This window comes from Orycteropus afer, unplaced genomic scaffold (genome assembly GCF_000298275.1).
Source record: "Orycteropus afer afer isolate SDZICR_OR568_19922 unplaced genomic scaffold, OryAfe1.0 scaffold00366, whole genome shotgun sequence".
NCBI classification, from domain to species: domain Eukaryota; kingdom Metazoa; phylum Chordata; class Mammalia; order Tubulidentata; family Orycteropodidae; genus Orycteropus; species Orycteropus afer.
Window position 1 is genome coordinate 251,365 of NW_006921953.1, and position 2,611 is coordinate 253,975.

The following is a 2,611-nucleotide window of genomic DNA, read 5'->3' on the forward strand; positions in this document are numbered from 1 at the left end:
TAGTCACTTCATTGTTTTACTTCCTTCTGTTTTCCTGGTGTGGAAACTGAGGCTTAGAGAGGGAGGAGGCTTGTTCCAGGTCACACAGCTGGGAAATGACAGAGCTGGAAGGTGAACTCAGGTCTGCCTGACTACAAAACCTGTCTGAGGTGGGTGGTGGTTGTGAAGATTGGAAGAACCTGAATGGAAAAATGTCCCAGAGAAGACAGAGGAACTGGAGTCTGTTTTTCTAGAGGGTATTCCCAGATGGAAATGACAGGAGCAGCTCTCAACTGAACAAAGCATGTACAGTTGGGGCCATGGAGTGGAAGCCATGAGAGGGAGTAACCTCCATATCACTGGAGGTATCCAAACTATGGCATACCACCTAACCATGGCACTAAAAAGGGAATTTGTGTCCTGGAAGGGGGTCTAAGGGTCTTGGGGATAGGGAAGAGTTGTTCTCATGGTCCCTAAGTTCTTTCTAAGGGTGAAGGTTGTGAGACTTGGACTCCAAGGGGCAGTTCATAAGCTAGTCCCTCAGCTGTAAAACAATAGTGAAGGAGACTGCACACTGCAAAACATGTGCAGCATTGGGGGATGACTGAGAGGTTGAGGAAGGATTGAACACATTCATACCAAAGAGTCACTCTCAGCCCAGGCTCTCCAGGTCACCTCTGAAGCCATACATTAGAGTAGATGAAAAAATGGAAGCTCAGGAGCAGTGACCTGCTCAATGCCACACAGTCCATCAGGGGTAAGTTAGGACTTGATTTCAACTTGACCAGTTTCTGAGCACACAGTGGGTACACATTGTCAGTTACCAGTAAATACAGACAACGTGTGGGTTTCCCGATTGAAAAAATTAAAAACTTCTTTCCTAAGAAAGTGGCTATGAAGGAACTCTAATTCATATGTGAATTGGCTATCTCACGTATATGTGCATAGGACTTGATTGCTCAGCCTGTGCTAAGTGTTGTAGATGTATTACCTAACTAATCCTCATAACAAATCTATGAGTTGCATTCTGCCATTGTGCTGATTTTACAGATGAGTACTGCCTAGTTTTTTAGTGCTGCTACAATACACAGAAGTTTATTTTCGCACAGTTCAGGATGGTACAAATTTGAATTCAGGGCATTGGTCTAGGGGAAGGTTCTTCTTTGTCAATTTCAGTTTCTCCAAAAGGTAAAATCTAGTTGAGTTGGAATCAGCTAGATGCCAAAAGGCAATCTTTTGTCATCTAGTTGATTTCAACTCATGCAGAAGCGGATTGCCTTATTTTTCTCCCACAGAGTGCCTGGTGGGTTTGAACCACCAACCTTTTGGTTAGCAGCTGAATGCTTTACCCACTGCACCACTGGAGAAGGTCCTTCTCAGATTCTAGTAGCCAACAATCCTTAAAATTCCTAACTTGTAGATTCAGCTGCCTCTGTCATCATCAGACTGTCTTTCCCCATATGTACTTGCTTGTCTATACTGTTCCTAATATCACTCAGATGTGATTGCTGTTGTTATTGTTGTTTTGTGCCGTTGAGTTGGCCCTGACTCATAGTAACCCCTCCTTGGGTTTCCGAGGTGGTATCACTAAGGAAGTAGATTGCCCAACCTTTCTTCTGAGGAGCAGCTGGTGGATTTGAACCACCAGCCTTCTGGTTAGCAGTCAAGTGCCTTAGGCACTATGCCACCAGAGCTCCTCAGCTGTGATTAGGTTTACACTAACTAGAAGGTAGACACTTTTTTTTTTTTTCTTAAAGAAAACCTTATGGAGCACAGATCTACTCTGACACACATGAGGTCTCCATGAGTCAAAATCAACTCCACAAAATTGGTTTGATTTTGGCATTTGTTATATTTCAGATCCCATATATCATTCTTACTTTTCTCTATCTGGTATGTTGTCAAAAACAAACAAACAAAAAAAATGATCAGGTTTAGGACACACCCTACACTGATAATAGTCTCATTAACATAACAAAGAAAACCTTATTTCCAAATGAGATTATATGTACAGGCATAGGAGTTAAGAACCCAACACATATTTTTGGGAAACACAATTCAATCCATCACAAGGACATTGATGCTCAAGAAGATGAAGTCCCTTGCCTGAAGTCCTCATCTGGTCCAAGGCAGGGAGACGATTAAGACCCAGGTTGTTCAAGTTCATATCCTGCGCTCTTAGCCCACTTTCTGCTTGGTCACTCTCTCCCCAAGGTTGACCCTGAGCCTATTACTCAGACCTGGATTATCCCAAGCCACAGCCCAGCAAGCTCCCCAGAAGCAGGTACGTTTGAGATGGGCAGGATACCATTGAGCCATACCTGGCTCATAGAGATCTCATCCAAAGATCTGGGAAGGCTAGGACATGCCTTCCAGGGGTCTCAGCCATTGGAGCAGGGAGGGAGGTCAGGAGCTTGGAGCTGGGTCAGTCCTACCTGGCAGAGAGACAAGGCTGGCTCCTTTGGTCTGGAGCAGAGCGGAGCCTTGGGTGAGGTCATCTGCCACTGCTTCTACTAATTAGGCCACCTATAATAGTTAGTGGGAGCTCTGGTAGCATAGTGCCTAAGGCACTTGACTGCTAACCAGAAGGCTGGCGGTTCAAACCCACCAGCCACTCCTCGGAAGGAAGGTT